The 19151-nt window shown below is 45.5% G+C and overlaps 1 protein-coding gene across 11 annotated transcripts in view; it reads right to left on the reverse strand.

Moving 5' to 3' along the window:
* TENM4 (teneurin transmembrane protein 4) overlaps window positions 1-19151 on the reverse strand; it is a 985233-nt gene that overhangs the window by 418978 nt on the left and 547104 nt on the right. For 2 of the 11 annotated variants that reach the window (XM_081062104.1, XM_081062103.1), the window contains one exon: window positions 18221-18317. The exons of the other annotated variants lie outside the window; for them this stretch is intronic. The gene's annotated coding sequence lies outside the window, so the exon portion shown is untranslated. The remainder of the gene's footprint in view (window positions 1-18220; window positions 18318-19151) is intronic. 11 annotated transcript variants of the gene reach the window in all.

The following is a 19151-nucleotide window of genomic DNA, read 5'->3' on the forward strand; positions in this document are numbered from 1 at the left end:
GACAATGAGAAGAACTGGAAACCATCGTGATTGTTAGTTTTGTGTGTGAACTTGGCTAGGCTATACTACCCAGGTATTTAACCAGACATTTAGATGGTGCTGCTGTGGAAGTGTTTGGTAGATGTGGTTAACATCTACAGTCGGTTGACTTTAAGTAGCGGAGATTATTCTCAGTGATATGGTGGGCCTCATTCAATCAGGTGAGAGACCTGAAGAGCAAAAACAGATTTCCCAGAGAAAGGAATTCTCCCTCAAGACTGAAGCATCAACTCCTGCTTGAGTGTCCAGACCGCCGGTCGCCCGCCCTACAAATTTCAGACTTGCAGGCCAGCTCCACAACTGTGTGAGCCAATTCCATAAAATATCTATATCTACAACTATAGCTGTATCTACATCATCCTCTATCTATTTTCATATTCTATTTGCTCTGCTTCTCTGAAGAATGATGACTTATACACCGTCCTAACCAAGTGGTCAAAATTAACATCACCAGTAAGGGGCCAAAGGGCATCATGTGTCCTCAAATATTATACCCTCAGAAGTACACAAAATCATTTAGCTACTATTACTTTTTTAACTGGAAAAAGATACAAATATTAATCAAAACACTAAAAAAAGATCTTTCCTCCTTCCTTAGGTGCTCCCAGGCTGGTGATGGCACTGGCCACTGGACCTGGTAACCAGGAGGCACCTGACCCAGAAAATGGACGCACGTTTGGTGACTGTGCTCAGATGAGGATCTGTTCTCTGTCCTCTCCTTCTCTCTGCCCCCTCCCTGCCGCTTCCCCTCCCATCCACAAGCACAGACTTGCAAACACCCATAGCTGATAATTTCCTCTCTGCCACCCAGCAGGCCCAGGATAATTCCATCGCCTCAATTTGATGATGCCAGCAAAGCAGTGACTCACTTTGCAAGCATCTGTGGATTCCTGTCAGAGCTGGTTATCCATCTAAGGAGGGACGTTAACATGTATGGCCGTGAGCAGGGACGTGTGACAGTTCAAGAAAGCAAGGTACCAGCTATCTTTCTGAGCTGCAGGTGGTTTTTATGGAACCAGAATATTGCCACTTATTATCTATTTCACTTTTCATTTCTAAAATGTGATTAATAGAGCTCGCCAATAAATGTAGCCAGGCACACGCATTTATGAAGCAGTCTTGGCAGGCTTGGTGTGACGGCCTAATTGCCACGAGGGCAGAGGCAGCCGCATGAAGTGAAATTCCTCCAGCCTGAATGTGAACCAGCCTCATTCTATGGGATTTTGAGGCAGTGGTTCTAGTTGTCAGGTGCCCGGCGGATGAACCGAGGAGGCCTTCTAGCTAGGAAGCAAGGGGTGCAGAAGACTGACAGACACTGAGAGGCCAGCTCTGGTCTCTCTCTGCAGTGGAGAGAGCTTTGAAGCCAGGCAGGCAGAACGAGGGACAAAGCCCCACCCAGCCAAATTAGCTGGACAAGCTGGGCAACCTTTCTAAGCCTCCAATTCTCCACATGTAAAACAGTCACGAAGGGTTTCAAAGGGTCCCTGAGAGGGTTTAATAAAATACACATTTGGAAAACACTGCCCAGTGCCTTCCAAATAATAGGTACTGAGATACCTGAAGTTCAATGTTTATAAAAGAGTGGCCTATGGAACAAAGCTTGGTTTTGAATCCTAGTTCTGTTACTTACTAGCTGTGTCACTCTGGGTAATTACTGAACTTCTCTGTGCCTCAGTTCCCTCAGCTATATAATGGGGATACCCACAGGGTTCAGCAAGGATTAAATAAAATAATGCATACCTGGCACTCGGTGGGTACCTAACAGAGCTGCTATTATTGTTGTTTTTTCTTCCCTTACTTTCTGCCCACCTCCATCCATCGTCTGGCCCAAAAGATAAATCCTGCTGGTGAATTGCTAGTCATTCTTTGAGGCCTAAACATCAGTGCCTCTGAAAAGTCTTTCCTGATCCCTTCAGTAGAACTAATGGCATCCCTCCTTTCTGCAGCTGAGACCCTTTGTACATCTCCATCGTGATCACTGTCACGGCCTGAGGCCCACCCTGTTTTGCAGGAGACCCTGTGTCCTGCGTCACCTTCAGGAGATTGCTGTAAACCTGGGACACAGCTGCCCAGCCGGTGTCAACTCACAGCACACGGAGAAGATGGGAATATTGGTCTGGCCCGGTAGGCCCCTCCCTAGCCGCCCCGGAGTGAAGGGGACTGATGGCTTTGCTCCACTGTAACTCACTGGCAGCACACTGGGCACCCTGGCATATTCTGCCCACCCATGAGTGTGTTCTGCTATTAGCAGTGCCACCTTTGAATACTTGACAAGACCCATGTGCGCACGTGAGTATACCCATGTCTGCTGATTTGTATATCCTTTTGTACAAATAAAATGACCAGTCAAGTTCTAGAATGTGGGTGACTGAGTGGAGATATACGGAAATTCTTAGAAACTCAGGCGGAGGTCAGCACACTGGGGGGCGTGGTATGGGAGGGGGCACAGGGAGAGCTGTGAACTAAGCAAAAAAGACCTGCTTTGGTCTCTCTTCTAGGGATGCTGTACGTGGTCGGGCAGGTTGTTCCCCACTCAAGGACACACACACAGCGGATGGCGTGTTTCAGGGCTGGGCTCACCTGTGTTCCCCCGGGGTGGAAAGGTGCACCATTTCCTAATTCACACAAAGGGGTGGCCTGGGCTCTGCTGGGTCAGGCTGGCTGTGGTAATTGGAAGTTCTCTGCAATGGAAGAACCAGCTCAGATGACTTCCCAATTCCCTTCCAGCATGACGATGACACACATGCACACAAGAAAGTTCACTTGGTATCCTCATTGGTCAAGGAGGGTCATTTCTAGGGAAGATCTTGCAGTTTTGCCTGGCTGGATTCACTGCCCCTCTGCTTTCCTTTTCTAGGGATCCCAACAAGGTCCTCCTCTTCCTCCAAGGTAGAGCCTCACATATTTCAGGAAATCTTCCAGCCACCCCTTCCCCCCACCCACCTCCCCACTCCCAGGTCCCTTATTGTTTAAATGGCCTCTGAGCACCAACCAGTCCTCCCTGATACAGAGCAAGTTAAAGATGAGCTCTCATTTCCATCATGCACTGACTTGTCTTAGGAGGAAGAGACTCCGGGAAATTTTTACACCATCACTGGATTTAGCAATTTTCAGGCCTCTATTCAAACTGAATAACCCTCTCAGATGGGAGCACAGGCTGACTGTGAAGGTAAATGAAACACACTTAATGGCTGGATAAAATAAAAATAAAAAAAGCTCTTTGTTTTACTGTCTCTGCTAGTGACAAAGCAGCTGGCCCTAGGGGTGAGAATTGGCTGCGGGTCAGGGACGTAGCTGGACTTCACTCAGAAAAGGGAGGAGGAGGAGACGTGGGAGGGAGGAGGAAGAGAAGGGGGAGGGCTGTCTCGGAGCTGATCCCAGGCCCAGAGAGGAACCACATGGAGAAGAAAACTCATGTCCTTCGTATCCTGAGTCTCTGAACTTCTTCATAGCACTCTGTCGGAGTTACTCCCCTGCCTATTGGACTGGGGGTGGGGGGAGGAGGGAGAGGGGAGAAGGGGAAGCTTCAGATTTCATGAAATCCATTTTAATCACCCTGTGCAATCCACAACACGCTGTAATCACAAGGCTCTTATGCTCAAGTACAAAAAAAAAAAAAAAACCCTCACCAAGAAAGCAACATTAAGCTTGAAAGCGGAAACATGAAAATTCATGAAACGCATAATTAGGATCCAATAACAATGTTAATTAACTCTCCCCTTTGCCAGCCTAGGCACTGGACATCACCAACAAAATGGGGAAATCTAAACCCTGAGGCATCTGCCACTGACATCGGGAACCCTGACCCTGCACAGCCTGCTCTCTCCCTGGATTTCCATTTGCTATTGTCAAAGGCTGTCCCGGGGGTCAGCTTTCAGAGTTTGAGCCCTAGAGGAGGGGGAAGGACTGGTCTAGTCTTAGAAAGGAGGAGCCAACGAGTTGTATTTGACAAATGATCCCAGTGCTTGCTGTCACCTGCAGAATCCTGGAAAGACATGGCCAGACCTTGGTTCTTTCCCACTAGTCAAGGGAATTCAAGAGGGATGGGGCTGTGGTCACCTCCCATCAGAGTTGCTTGAGCTTCCTAACTTTCCCTTTCCTCTTTCCCCAGCCCAGGCCTCTCCTGGTTCTCTCTTCCAGGACCCTAACTCTGCCTCCAACTCAATCCTTGCTGCCAAATCTACACCCCCACACCCCTCTAAACTGTCTACAGGCCAATCTCCCTAAGCATGCATTTAAGAAGCCCCCCTCCTCCTCTTTCAGAGTAAGGTGAATAAAGCAGGACACAAGTTATAGCCAAAGTATAATCTTAACTATGTTACAGAGGAAAAACTAAACGCAGAAAGAGAGAAGGAAAGTACTCAAATGTTCACTGGTTACTTTCAGGTTTGGTACCTGTAGGACAGAAGGTGAGAGGGAAGAAGAAGAGATTAACAGGACCTTATACCTTTCTTACATGTGCAAAATTTTCACAATCAGTATAACCTACAGCCAGAAAAAAAATGAAATAAACTTTCAATGTCACCTCTATTCAAAATCCTTCTGTAGTGCCTTATTTTCTCCATGACAAAACAGAAACCTGAAGCCTGGTATTTATAATCTTCTGTGATCTGGTCTTTATTGAAGGGCCAGCTTTAGGGATGCCTGACCTGTGCAGTGACACAAAGCTCTGCACTCAGAGGGCCCATGCTTGGTTGAATGATTTGCTATGGCCATCTTGACATTTTTAATAATTTTTCAATAAGGGGCCCCAGATTTTAATTTTGCAGTGGATCCCACAAATTATGTAAATAGTCTTGTTCATCAGAGTGTCTTCAAGAGAAACAACAGTCTAATTATTCAGAATGGAACAATTCCGGGGGCAATAATGTGTACTGCTGTGTCAGGTGAAGAGCTCCAAGGCGGTGGCCAGGATGGTTAGAAAACCATGCCATGAGAATTAGGGATATTTGGTCTGGGGATGTGGAGAGCCAGGGGATACTTACCAAATGTTTATTGAGCACCTTGAGCCATCTTTTAGGCTCTGGGAACACAGAGGTGAAGAATGCATGTCAAACCCCCACTCTACTGAGCTTTAGTGTTAGTCAGGGGAGACAGACAATAAACCAACAGTTCCCTATGCTGGGTATTGCTATGAAGAACAATAACTCAGAATACGGGAGGCAGAAAAGGCTGAAGGAGGGGGCCACACTATTTGATTTAGGACCTGACGTGAATAAGCACTTGGATGACGGAAATGTGGAAGATGTAAACACATACACAGACAATTACAATACACTGTGGGGTTTGCCAAGAAGAGACTCAGTGGGAACATAAATGAGGAACAACTTGCCCAGCCTTGAGTGGACAGAGGAAGGAGTTGGGAGAGGCTGGGATTTAGTAAACTTTCAATCATCTCTTTATCTCTTTTCCCCAAACCTCAAATCATCAGAAACCACATCCTACTGACTATACCTGAGTAACTTTTCTTCCATCTGCACTACAATGGACGATCTTAGGTCTTCATTTCCCCTGAATCATTGTAATAAACTTGATCTGATCTTTTCTTCTCTTGCTAAACCCTCTCCTGGGTGATTGCTTCTACTTTGGGCCTTCAGCCTGCATCTTATTCTCTGGCTCTGACCTCTTTCTTGAAATCCTGATCTGAATATCCAACTTCCTTTGTTCCTGAGGCTTCCTAGCATCTGAAAGAGGATGAGGCTAGCCAACTTTTTCAGGGCCTGAGGTGCTGTTCCTATTTGAGCATTCCAAGCTGCTTGCCCAGGACACCAGAAGCTTGTGAGCAAGGTAAGGAAACTGAGGCACAGATGGATGCAGAGGACAAGAGCTCAACATTCATTATATATAAATCCCCCATGATTATGCCTACTTCACAGGTGAAAAAACAGACTCAGAGAGGCTAAGTAGCATGTTCTAACTCACATAGCTAGTAAGTAGTAGAGCTGGGATTCAAATTTATCATCAAAGCTTATTTGTTTAACCACCTACAGATATAGAATAGATTATATTGCCATAGAGAAAAGAGTGATAAATATTTGTCTAAGTCAAGTTGATATTTAACACAATACCTGTGACCGTGCCCTGAAATCACATCATAGCCACACAGATGGAAAGGGTAATCTTAAAAAATGGTCTCCCCCAAATGAATCTCTATAATCAGGTTTAAATGCACTATGTGTGAGTTGCATTTTAAAGGACTCCTTTTGTAAAGCAAGTAAATGATCTGGTTTCTGAAAATAAACAATCAACCTTGATTTACCTACCACATAGTAAATCCGCTAAAGTAAAAAATACATTGCCTGGGGCAACGCATACCTCGGGTTTCAATTCCAGATCAACACAGCTATGTGGCCTTGGACACGCGGGTCACTTGGCCTCAATTTTCCTTATCTGTAAAGCAGAGATGATAATACATACCTCAGGACTTTGGGAAAGGTGGGGGGTGGGAGTTGGTGTAAAATACTTAGCCTGAATCCACATATGATAAGCGCAATTTTTATTTTTTAGGTGATCCAATTTATTATCTAGTTCGGCTCTTCAAGTTACCTCTGTATCACGGTCATCACCACCACTCCCACCACCACCACCACCATCATCATCATCGTATTATTCGGCTATCAAATTGAGCTATTTATTTTGTTATGATGATGATATTGATAACGCAGTGGTCTGATTTGCTATCAAATTCAACTCACGCATTTGTCGGAAAACCCTCACCTTAATGTTGACTTGGGCAGTAACCATACCTCTGGCATCGTGACCACACTATACCCACATGGTTTTCTCCTTCATCAGCTCTCTCATCGTCTTAGAGCCAGCCACACTCTAGATGTGCTGTGAAAGGAATCAGCATTCCTTTGTACGTTGGAGGCATAAATCTTTCCTGCTCGGGCTAACTGGCCAGGTGAGTAGTTTCAAGGCTGATTTAGAGTCCATGTGATGTCAAAGAAGCCCAGTCTCTAGGAGGGGCTGTCATTTAGATACTGTGAGCACGATTGCGCCTCACCTAATAGTCACTTGGATGGGAAAAGCTGTCAGGAGCTTGGCTGTGAGCACCAGCGGGGAAGCAAACACAACCTTGGCTTAGCCACAACTCTGCTTCTTCTAAGGGTTCCAAAGAAGATGCTCAACCAAACTTTCCACTGCCTCAAATGATGTCAAAGTCAGTCAGTAAGCGTTGCTTTTTGTACTTTCTCCCTGGAGAGTAGGGGCCACCTTCCCCTGCCATCTATACGTCAAAGTCACTCAAAGTAAGGGAAGCCTCACCTTGCCTTAGTTTCGTAGTCTGAGGTAAGTCGTGTGACCTTTCTAAGTCTCAGTTTCTTCATCTGTAAAGTGGGACTACCTACCTCCCAAGGGTAAGTGAGGGTCAAATGGAATCACTCATAATTAGCTATCAACAAACATCAGTTCCCTTTCCCCTTTCCCTTCAGATACATCTTTGAGAGGAACATAAATAAAAAGCCCCAGAAGAAAAATGTTATGAAAGGAGTTGGTAAATGACAAAGGGAACAGAAACATTTTTGGTGCATATGCATGTCAGGCATTGTGGTAGGCCTTTTACAGATGCTATATTATACCATTCTCAGAATTATATCATTCTGGAGGGAAGATATTACCTAATCCTTTTATTTAAAAAATTGTGGTAAACTACACACCATAAAATTTACCATTGTTAAGCATTTTTTGAGTGTACAGTTCAGTGGCATTAAGTATTCACATTATAGTGCAACCATCATGACCAGCCCTCTCCACAACTCTTTCCGTCATGCAAAACTGAAACTCTATATCCATTAAGCAACTCTCCATTTCCCCCTGCTTCCAGCCCCTGGCAGCCACCATTCTACTTTGTGTCTCTATGAATTTAATTACTCTTGGTACCTCACATACGTAGACTTATATAGTATTTGTCCTTTTATGACTGGTTTATTTCATTTAGTATGACGTCCTCCAGGTTCATCCATGTTGTAGCATGGGTCAGATTTCCCTTCCTTTTTCAAGGCTGACTAATATTCTGTTGTATGCATATACCACATTTTGCTTTTCCATTCATCAGTCAAAGGACACGCGGGTTTCTTCTACCTCTTGCTCTTGTGAATGATGCTGGCATGATGTGGGTGTACAAATAGCTTTTGAAGTCCATGCTTTCCATGCTTCTGGAATTGGAATTGTTAGATTACATGGTCATTCTCTGTTTAAGTTTTTCAGGAATCATCATGCTGTTTTCTTTAGTAGCTGACTCTGACCTAATTCCTTTTTAAAGATGATATATCTGAGTTTGAAAGGTGAAGCAATCGGCATGAGGCCACACAGTTTTGGAAGTGACAGTCAGATGCCAATCAGAGTCTGCTATGCTCTCCTCCTATAGGGGAGTGGTTCCCAAAGCCTGAGCTCAGTGAGGACATCAGAATAATCAGCGTACTCATAGTGTCCTGGGGTCCCAAGTCTAGAGAAACAGAGTTATGAGGGACAGAACCCAGGAGTATGTATTTTTAAACCAACAGAACAACAAAGAAATGCAGGGGAGTATCTGGTGGGCAGCCAGGTTAGATAACCGCTGTTAATTATTGTGATAATCACCATTGTTGTCCTCCTCTTTATCAAAATTATCCTTAGAACCATCCCTGACCCATTCCAGCTTACTGATTTGTAAACATGTGACAACAGTGGGAACGTAAGGGTTACCAGGAAATCTTAACCCTGGGTTTGCTCTCCAGCAATTGCTGGCTTTCAAAGGGCGACACACTTAGTATTCTAATCAACAAGGCATCAGCCAGGCATCTGCCCAAGCCTTTCTTAGGTTCCTAACACTCATTAAGCAGCTCAAGCCATGTGTTCTTAAGTAAATGTGTAGAGGCAGGCCACTGGCATTTTAATCTCATTAGTGAACTGAAGCCCTAGTCACAGCAATAGTCACAGCAGCCCTTGCCCCTATGGGGTGAAATTCTTCACAGCCTGAGACTGGCTACCCATCCCTCTGCCATCTCCTAGCCACCCTCTCCAGCTTTGCATTCTCTCCTGGGCCCTGAGCAGAAGGGATATGAGAGCTCCACGACTTCCAGAGCATTGGCTGCAGATAGCCGGGGAACCAGGTCAGGTAACCACACTGCCTATATTCCAGAACAGATATTGAATTATCTATCCTAGCCTGACTTGTTGAGTGGGCACAAAGCCACAGGCACTGCTCCCTGGATTCAACCGTCTGTGTCCCCTCCCCCATCAGTACTCCTGATAGAAGCCAGTCAAGGCTGGGGCCTTGGGAAACAAGCATCCATAGGCATCTTCCCAGCACAAAGCCCTCATTGTTGGAGGAGGAAGGTATGGGAGAGGGGCAGAGGGAGTGCTTGTCTTCTGTCAACTCCAGACAGCTGAAAGGACTCCAGAGAAAATGACCTTACAAACTAAAAGATGGGGAATATGCAAACTGTGTACTATGACCATCTTCTTCCCTGGGACAGAAAGAGCTGGGGCTCTCTCAGCAAATGGTCACAGACACACGTACATTATATATATATATATATATATATATATATATATATATATATATGTCTACACTTATTATTTTGTTCAAACTAAATCAAGAGGCAATGTAAAACAGACTCATCCAACCATTCATCCATGAATCCATCCAGTGACTTGTTTATTCCAACATTAACTTGGTGCCTACCATGGGCCACGAACATTCTGGAAACAGCAATAATCTAGATCAGAGACTTCTAAATGGGGACATATTGTTACTGGCAGCATCTGGGAACCTGTACATTGGCTCACCAAGCACTGTCTATAACCGAGTCAACGCAGGGGCTGTTAGGATGAATACACTCTGAGTTTAAACATTGCGGAATCCACGACAGCTTTCTGCCATTATATATTTTCTCAGCCCATGAAAGTTGAAAGTATAAATACTCATCACTGGGAGAGTTGAACATGCTCTAGACAAACAGAAGTGCAGGATCATCATATATGGTTTCATGAATAGAGACGATAACAACCATAAGCACAGTAACGAACTCGCTGACTTATTATCCATTGGGCATTGTTCTAAGTGCTTTATTTGTTAATCCCCATGACACATTTAGGAGGTAAATGTGACCATTCTCCCATTTTGCAGAGGACCAAACTGACCATGCAGAGTTTCCATCATTTGCCCAAGGTCACACAGCGGTGGGGGGAAGCTATGATTTACTCAGAAAGCACAGTTCCTTAGTGATTTAATTATCTTTGTCACGGGGGGCAGGCTCATCTTGTCCAGACTCTTTCATTTCAAAGATGAGGACACTGAGACATAGAGAGGCCATGCAACATGGCTGAAGTCACATGGTGGGTTCCTGAGGGAGGTAGGGTAAGAACTCAGCTTTCCTGTCTTCCATTCTAGTTTCACTGTTGTTTAAAAAAACCAGACAACACCCCAGAAATAAGGTCAAAATAACCTGGGCTTGGAGACAACCGAAAGGTAAGAAACACTCGAAATCTCAAAGCAGAACAAATGCTGTCGTCATGTACAATCTAGAGAAGTTTTCTTTCCCTGGGTTGTTACTTTGTCTAGGATTTCCTTGGGATAAATTCCTGACACCAGGGAAGGAAAACCCACGTTGCGCGAAAGGAAGTGGGGACTCAGAGTTCCCAGCCTCGGAAGCATTATTTTAGGCATAAAGGACCATTTAGAGCAGTCCAGCTCCTCCCTGGCTTACAGGAACTTCGTTTCTCTCTAATTATCATCTCACAGCCAGGAAGCCCTAGTGAATGAAGGCCCTGCTCTCTGAACAAATGGTGCCTAAGTAAATCCCAATGATCTGTTTCTGGCCACTGGATGCCGGGCCAGAGTCAGAGGTTGGCTCGGGAAGCCACTGTTTGTTGAAGGACAGACCTTAGGGAGACAGCAGGTGGCAGTGGAAAGAATTCAGAGTCTGACCATCTTGGTGAGGAATTCTGGACACACTGGCTGTGTGACCATGGACAAGTTTCCTAACTCTTCTGGGCACCAGTTTCTGAATCTATAAAATGAGGATAATACCTTCCTTGTTTATGAACATATGCAAAACACTTGGCACAGTTTTGCTCTGAAAAATGAGAATATAAGAACAGATCAGTCTTTTCCAAACTTCTTATTGTAGAAGAACCACTTTTTATCTGCCCTAAAGAAAATTTAAAGTAAAATTATAATGTCTAAGGGAGATCAGGGGAGCCTTTGTGTTGGTCAGGGGCTGGGAGCTCAGGGTCTTGCCTATTTTGTTTCCTTTCCTCCCAAAGTGGCCTTGAGGTTCCTCTAGGGAGCACAATGTGACTAGGTCCTCACTAGTCCCCTTTCAACTATGATTAAGAAAAAGAAAGAAAGGAGAGAAGGGAGGGAGGGAGGGAGAAAGGCAGGAAAGAAAAGGATCCTCTTATCTGTCTCACTAGGAGGAGCTTTTTATTTGTTGAGCACCATTTCCAGGGTGAGCTTGGTTCCAACCTTAAGGGGTGTACAGTCCAGCAGAGAAGTCAGACCAGAAACGGGTCATTTAAAGATTAAAAGATGATTTCAAAAAGGGGGAGCTCAATGGAACACAATGCAGGGGTTCGGATTTAGTTTAGTCATCGGGGAAGCTGGGACCTGGAAGATGAGAGCAGAGGGCTGCTTGGACTAGCTGACTGGTGGCGGTGCAGAGAGGAGATGGGATTCATGAGGTTTTGGAGATGGCATTGCTAGGACTTGGTGACTGAACATGGGGCCATGACAGGCAGGGTGCTCTCAAGGCGGACATGCAGGTTTCTGGCCTCAGAGCCAAGTGTGAAGCTGAAAGTAGCAGGTGTAAAGAAGAGGATTCCGCCAACTCCATTATCAGGATCACACAAAATCCAGTGCGCACCCCAGGCTCACTGCTCACACAACTGTCCTTCTTCCCCAGGGAAACAAAGGCAGGAAGGGCTGATCGCCACCACACCCCGAGAAAAGCATAAAGGTCAGGAGAACTCTATATGGCCTACAAAAACATCTGTAGGCAATAGCGATTCTGGAAATACAGCAACTGCTTGCAGTGCATTAATAATAGATGTGCTGGACTGTCTCAGAAATATTTACCCAGCTGGAGCGGTTGAGCTTCAATAACTGGGAATGGAACCTGAGCCTTACCTCAAATAGCCCTGACTAGTGAAAATGAAGAAGCATCATCCTGGCCTTCCCGACCGATGCTGGCGGCAGGAGCCAATGTGCAGGTGGCCTCACTCAGGAATACGAGGGCTGCAGTCTGCTGGGACACACTGGGAGAAGGACCTTAGACCAAGGCCCTGGGAGGTAACCCCTCAAAGATGGTACTTAGCACCTGCAGACCTCTAAGGACCATGCCTGTGGTAACACTTAATCCTGCTGCTAAGCTGAGCACTATTTTTAGGGCTGTTTTACAGATGAAAGTGCTGAGACACAGCAATGTTAAGGCAACTTGTCCAAGGAACTCGCTAGGAGGTGATGGAGCTGGGATTCAAGCCCAGGAGATCTGGTTCCAGAGTGTGTGACCTAAACCACTTTGCCTTTTCCAAAACAGTCAAGAAACGGGGGGCAAGTAGGAGAAAAGACCCTACATTTACCTGCCAAAGGCACACTTGCGCAGTACCATTGCGATGTGTACCCTCTGCTTCCAGCCTCTGTTAAGAGCTCTGGACTCTTCTCACCATCAAATGCAGGAGCACTGCTTTCATCATTAACTATTTACTGAGCACTTGCAGGAGGTCAGACCCTCCGCTGGGCTCACACTGGGACTTAGAGAATGTGCGAAAAAGTCTCCCTCCTCTGGGAGGGAGCCCATCTGTCCTCCGCCAGAGCTCCCAACCAGTCTTCACCAGGTTCGCATGCTCGCTGCAGGACTTTTCAGAGCCTTGGCAGCGGCAGCGGCAGTGATAGAGTGCTACCAGGAACGGTTCAGTGCACAGTACTTCTCAGACCACTGAAAAGGCAACCCCGCTCCTTAAAAAACAACACAACACAAAACCAAAACACCACGACAAAAGCATTTTGTAGGCTGATGTGTCTGTCTTGGAACGAGGTTTGGGGACATTTTACCTTCAAATAACAACTACTATGTCAACTGTGTGCTTGGTTGTGATGTGACCTGTCTGTCCACTGGCAGGACTTTCAGGATGGGAACTCTGTCTTCCTCATCACTCCAGGCCTAGAATAGAGCAGGTCTCTGCAGGTTTTCTTTGAAGATGGCACAAGTGAGTGCAGGGAGACAAAATTCTGGGACTGCACCACCATTCACAGCTGTGTCTGCTTCCCTCTCTCGTTCGCTCTCCAAGGCTACAGACTTTTCTTGCCTGTATGAGGATCGGGATGTTTTCTCTTCACCCTGGGCACTCCCTGCCAGGACGCAGAGGCCCTTCCCCACCTGGCACTTTCCACCTCTTGTGGATCCTCTCCTACACTCCCACACGTTTCCTCAACTTTCACTCTAGGAACCACACACCGTTTCCAGAGGGCAACGTGGCTTCCTTCAAATGAGGGTCCTATGTGCTGAGTGCTCAGCAACCCTGCCTGTACACTTTCCCTTTTCTTTCATCCTTAGCTCAAACCTCTTGGCTCCTATGAAACCTTCTCCGAGGCCCTCGTGGCTCCCCACCCCCAAGGTGGGGCTAGATGCCTCTGCAGCGTGGCCTGGGCCATTATATCCTAAACCACACCTGTCTCCCTGTGGGCAAGGGTGTGTCCTGAGTCAAGATGCCCCATGTATTTCGTGCTGTGGCCACGGTCAAAAGAGTTGGAAAGCCACTGATGTTATGTATGTCACCCGCAGATTTAGGATAGTTCCAGGCCTGTGCGAGGTTCCTACGGAGCATTTTAAAATCCACACAAGAGTTTCCTCCAGGCAGGCACAGGGCTGCCTCCTGCCTGCCTTGTACCCTTAGAGGCTGGTCGCCTCCTGGCTCCCACAGGAGAGGTCTGCTGCATGGAGTCACAATTTTGTAACTAAAGGAAAGCACGAGGCCAGAACTGAAACATGCTTCGTTGGATCTTATTCTCCCTGTGTATTTTCTTCACAGTTTTCCCACTTCTACAACCATGAAACAGCTTTGGCATGACAGTCGTTTCACACAGATGAAAACACGATTGAGTGCAATGGTGCTTCCGGAGCTTGGAGCTCGGATGGAAGCAGATCAGGCAGAAGAGGCAGGAAGGAGGAGGGAGGGGATTTGGGGAGCTGGAGCCGGGCCCCTGCAGAGGTGTCTGGGCCTCTGACTGCACCCGGCGGTGGATGGAAAAACAATCGCTCCCCTTGGACTCAAAGCACAGGGCTGCCTCCCAGAGATGAAGGTGCCAGACGGAGCCTACTCAACCGAATGCGCCATTCCACCCATCGGCGGTGGAAACGGGAGACACAGAATCAGCAGAAGGAGGCCTCATGTCTTCTTCCCAGCTCTGCTTTCTTCCTGGCTATGCTCTGAATTTCCCCCTTATCTGGGTCTCAGATTCCTCATCTTAAAATGAGAGGGTTAGATTAAATCAGTGGCTCTCAATTTTTTTGGACTCTGCCTCACATGTAGTCCACACAGGTAACTTAAGTCTCACTTCACGATGCTTCCCCTGACTACCTGCTGTATTTTCTGTTCCTGTTCATTTTGTAAACTTTCACTGAAGGGTGACATAAGTACAGTAGAGTGTACATGTCACAAATGAAGAGTTTGATAAATTCGTAGAAATCGAACACACCCATGTACCCAGCCCTTGAAAAGCCCCTCCTGTGTGCCCCCACAGACCATCTCCTCCCCAAGGGTAACTGCTCTCCTGACTTCTGACAGCACACATTTGTTTTGTCTGTTTTTGTCCTTTACAGCAATGTCGTCATCGTGTTTCTTGGAGCCTCGCTTTTTCCTTCCAGCATTATGTTTGTGAGGGTTATTGATATTGCGTGTGCAATATCCCATTGTGTGGCTACAACACAATGTATCCATTCCACTGCCGATGACCGTGTGTTTTGGTGGACATGCGTGTGCCTGTCTTATGGGTATGTATCTCAGAATGGAATTGCTGGTGTGCATACATTGAGCTTTAGCTGATACTGCCAGTTTTCCAAAGTCATGGCACCAAAGTACACTTTAATCCGCTGTGTCTGAGTTCCAGGGGTTTCTCATCTCTGTCAACACTGGGTGCTGTCTATCTTTTTCATTGTAGCCATTCTCATGAGTGTGTAGGGGTGTTTCATTGTGGGTTTAATTGGCAATTCTCTGATAACTAATGTTTTCATATGTTGACTAGCTATTTGAATATCCTCATTTGGGAAGGATCTAAGCCTTTTGCCCATTTTTCTACTAGGCTGTTTGTCTTTTCATTACTTATTTTCAGGCGTTTCCTTTTTTTTTTTTTACTACTGTATATTGGATATGAGGCCTTTGTTGAAAAAAAATGTAAATCTCTTCACCCACTCTATGGTTTACTGAGTCACTGTGTTTATTTTAATACATGATGATCTTGAATCACCAAATTAATTTCATGACCCACAAATGGGTTACAACCCACAGTTTGTAAAACGCTGCAATGCATAAGTACACACTCTTCCTGGGATCCGGATACCCTGGAAAGGGGCCCTTCCGGCCAAGCGCCCCTCAGCAGTACTAGCCTGGTGCAGCACCCTTGTATGTACGTGCAGTCAGTAGCTGTCTAAAGAACAAAGTCCACTACAGTCGCTACATTTAATGTCCAAATTAAAAAAAAAAAAATCCTTGTTCCACACTTTAAATGACAAGTTCTCAGTTCTCCTGAATATGGGATTTTTCCAGCCACTGATGAAAGAAGGGACTTGGAAGGATGGGAAGGTGGGAGAAGTCCTCCGGAATGAGCCTTTTCAGCAGGATGGAGGGTGTGTTCACCTGGCAGGCTGTCTATCCACCCACCCACCGAGTGAGTGCCTGGGCCCTCAGGGGAACGGGCCTGTGGAATCTAAGCTACCTCAGGGGGCTCCTTTTAGACAACAGGTCAAGGTGACTTTCCCTAAACTCCGACAAACTCCATGAACCATGGGAGAAGGGCACTCACACATCCTGGGTGCTCTCTTACTGAGAAGGAACATTCCACACAGCACCCTCTCAACCCCTCTGAGTAGCCCCCTGTCCATAGAAGTTAATTTCATGACGACAGGGACTGCGGACCTCTTGTCAAAAATGTGGCCAAGGTCAGTGACAGAGTGAGGCTGACGGACCCTACAGCCTATGTTTTCATTCCTACATTATACACCATCCTGGCAGCCAGTCACTGTGTGAAAAGTGGTGACAACACCCAAAGGGCCCCAAGGGTCTCATTCTTGTTCTCCTCCTACCCCAACACAAGCACACGGAAACCACACTCATACTCGTACGTAAACACACACAGGCATGTGTGTGCACACACACCGACGTGTACATGCATGCACACGCTGCTTTAGTCAGAAAGTGGGCTGGACTCCACTGATTTATTACACATTCAGCTCATCTGAGTTTTACCCTCTTTTCTGATTCCCAAAGTATTGAAATAACCCCTAATACATGAATGATACGAACATACATTTATTTTGCAGGATACCTTGTAGCTTATAAATGCCTTTAACACCCAGTCTCTCATTTGTTCCTCCCAGCTAGCCTTTTGAACATACTTAAATATTTGATGATTCTCAAGTTTCCTCAGTTCTAGTGGGGGGGGGTCTAAGGATACTCCTTCTGGGGATACCAATCCTTATTACCCAGGACGGGGGCTGTGGCGGCAGTCAGAGTTTGGCAGAATTTTGGGCAGGTCCTCAGACCCACCCTAAACGTTTTCCTTTTACCTGTATATTCCATAGCAACCAATCCTTCTTTGTCTGATTTGGAGTAGAGTTTTAATTTCATGAACTTTCTAGAGTTGGGTTTGTGTCTGCAGGAGTGCTTATGGGAGGTGGACACTTTTCCCCTCTCTGTAATAAGCATGCCCACATCTTTTCTTATTGGAGCCTTTATCATCTCTTGCCTTCTCTTCCTGCTAAGGTAAGGGGCTCCATCACTACTAGGGACTAGCCTTCACTGAATACTTCCTAAATGCCAGACACCAAGTGCTTCGTGGACATTATCCCAGTACATCTCACACAAATCCTTTGCCACATGTACTAATATCATTATTTCATAAATGAGGAAATAGATGCTCAGGGAAAAGAAGTGACAGCCCTACGGCCACGTACTCAGCAAGTGATAGGACTGGGATTGGATCCAGGGCCCACTGATCCCCAAGTCCTGGCACCCTCCAGTGCCTGGGACAGTGAGAAGCAGGCACTTCTTTACTCTGAGTCAGCCAACCGTCCATATGGAGGTGGGTGGCACCTTAGGGACCAACCTATCCTACCTTCTCTTGTTTCCTCTGAGCTCAGAGAATTGAAGGGACTTTTCTGAGAGCACAGCAGAAGCAGAACTGGGACTGGAACCCAGTTCTGGTCCTTGGGTGTCTCTTCCTATTCTGTTGGATTTCCTGGGACAAAGGACCCTGGTAGAGCTTTGTTTGTGTCCAGGCTATGCCTCTTTTTAAGGAGACATTTACAATAGTGGAAAGAAGGTGACCAGGGCAGGAACTGTTCTTGAAACGAAATTATGAAAAGTTATTGGAGGAACAAAGAATAAGAACTCAAGGAGGAATAGGATCTTTGACTTCAACCATTTTCAGGACTGTCTAGTAAAGAAGAAAGAGCCTTGGCAAGATGTGAGGAGGGGTAGAATTCAAATCCAGATTATAAAAATCCTAAATGTGGGGAGATACCAAGTTTCTCATCAGTTCCTGGGTGTTTCCAAGCACAGGCCAAATATCAAATATTTCTCTCTCTCTCTCTCTCTCTCTCTCTCTCTCTCTCTCTCTCTCTCTCTCTCTCTCCCTCTGTCTATCATTCCATCCATCCATCCATCCATCCATCCATCCATCCATCCATCCATCCATCCATCCATCCAATGGTCCATGCCTCTAAGACCCTGAAAGACCCTGAACAATTCTAAACTTCTAAGATTCCACGATTTCTGAAATGTACTAAAATCTTATAGGGAAGACAAGCAGTAATCTTGTACTTTCCGCTCATTGTTCTTAGGGGGGAGAAGGTATTATAAAATAAGTGGAGACAAAGTCTACCTATTAATGCATACTTAAGAGGCAGAAAAAAGGCACCCATAACATTAACTTGAATCAAGAATACTTTCTGAAGTGTAAAAAGAAAAAAAAGCAACTCACTTTTCTTTAAATCTTCTTAAAAGGGTCTAAGAATAGTCCTTCAAATAATCCTTGAAGTATGCAATTTTAATTTGGACACATGGTAATTTCAGTCTACCTGTTGAAAGAGACAAGAGAGAAATCAGTCATTTTTGATGAGGACGCTGTTCTGACGAGCAGCAGAGAAGATTTAGGCAGCTTGAGGGCTGGGGGTGGGGTGGGCAGCGCTGCCGAAGCAGCTTTGGCCACAGGCCAGACTGGGTTTTGATCTCTCAGAGAATAGGCAACTTAGGTAGTGATCACAGTGTCTGGCACACAGCAAATGCTTAATAAATATTTAATGAATGAATAAGTAAAAAAGGATGGATGAATAAATAAGATTTCTCTTTAGCCTTTGATGCAGGGAGTTACCCTGTAGGCTCTTCTCTTTGACTCTTACAGAGAAACAGAATTTCCAGTTACTGGGCACATTATGGAAAACAGCACAGAGAAAGGTTCATGGTATAGTGTGTCCAGGCTACGCCTCTTTGTTGTGTCCAGGGCTTTGGAGCCAGCCATATTTGTGTTCAAATCCTGGCTCTACCACTTATAACTGCACAACCCTGCACTAACTTAGCTGTTTCTGTTTATAACTGTTCTTCAATTGGATACTTAGCCTATTCATTAATGTTCAGCCCTTCTTCTTTTCTAATGCAAGCATTTAAGGTCATAAATTTCCCTTCAGTGCTGTTGGCTATATTCCACAACTTTAATATTTACTATTTTTATCATTCAGTTATGTGTTTTATAACTTCTATTATCATTTCTTTTTTGATCCATGAGTTAGAAGTCTTCTTGTAAATATCTCTCAATATCTATATTTAAAAAGAACAACTCATCTTTCTTATATTGATTTCTACCTTACTTGTATTGGGGTGTGAGAATATGATCTGTAGGATACGAATCCTTTGAA

Source organism: Rhinolophus hipposideros (genome assembly GCF_964194185.1).
Source record: "Rhinolophus hipposideros genome assembly, chromosome: 10".
Classification (NCBI taxonomy): Eukaryota; Metazoa; Chordata; class Mammalia; order Chiroptera; family Rhinolophidae; genus Rhinolophus; species Rhinolophus hipposideros.